Raw genomic sequence first — 339 nt, forward strand, 5'->3', positions numbered from 1 at the left:
CTCTAATTAAATAATCAAACTGGAAGATTGTATAAAACGAAATCAGATTGCAAATGGAATAATACTATGGAAAATATCCTCGAGTTAGATCAATGAATTATCATTACATAACTATTTTACGCTTTAATGAAGATTTTTCTTAATGTTTCATTTGTGATATAATACCGCGTTTATAATTGCGTTTACATATAATTACTGTACAAAGAGCATCATCTTCCTTTTTTTTTGTTTTTTGTTTTTTTTTTTAATACACGATTCACGTACATGGAAAAAACGTAAGCTCGTGCGTGTGAGCTTTAATTTTTGTGTAAAAATATATATATATATTTAGATAGATTA

The sequence above is a fragment of the Habropoda laboriosa genome, unplaced genomic scaffold (genome assembly GCF_001263275.1).
Source record: "Habropoda laboriosa isolate 0110345459 unplaced genomic scaffold, ASM126327v1 scaffold81, whole genome shotgun sequence".
NCBI lineage: Eukaryota > Metazoa > Arthropoda > Insecta > Hymenoptera > Apidae > Habropoda > Habropoda laboriosa.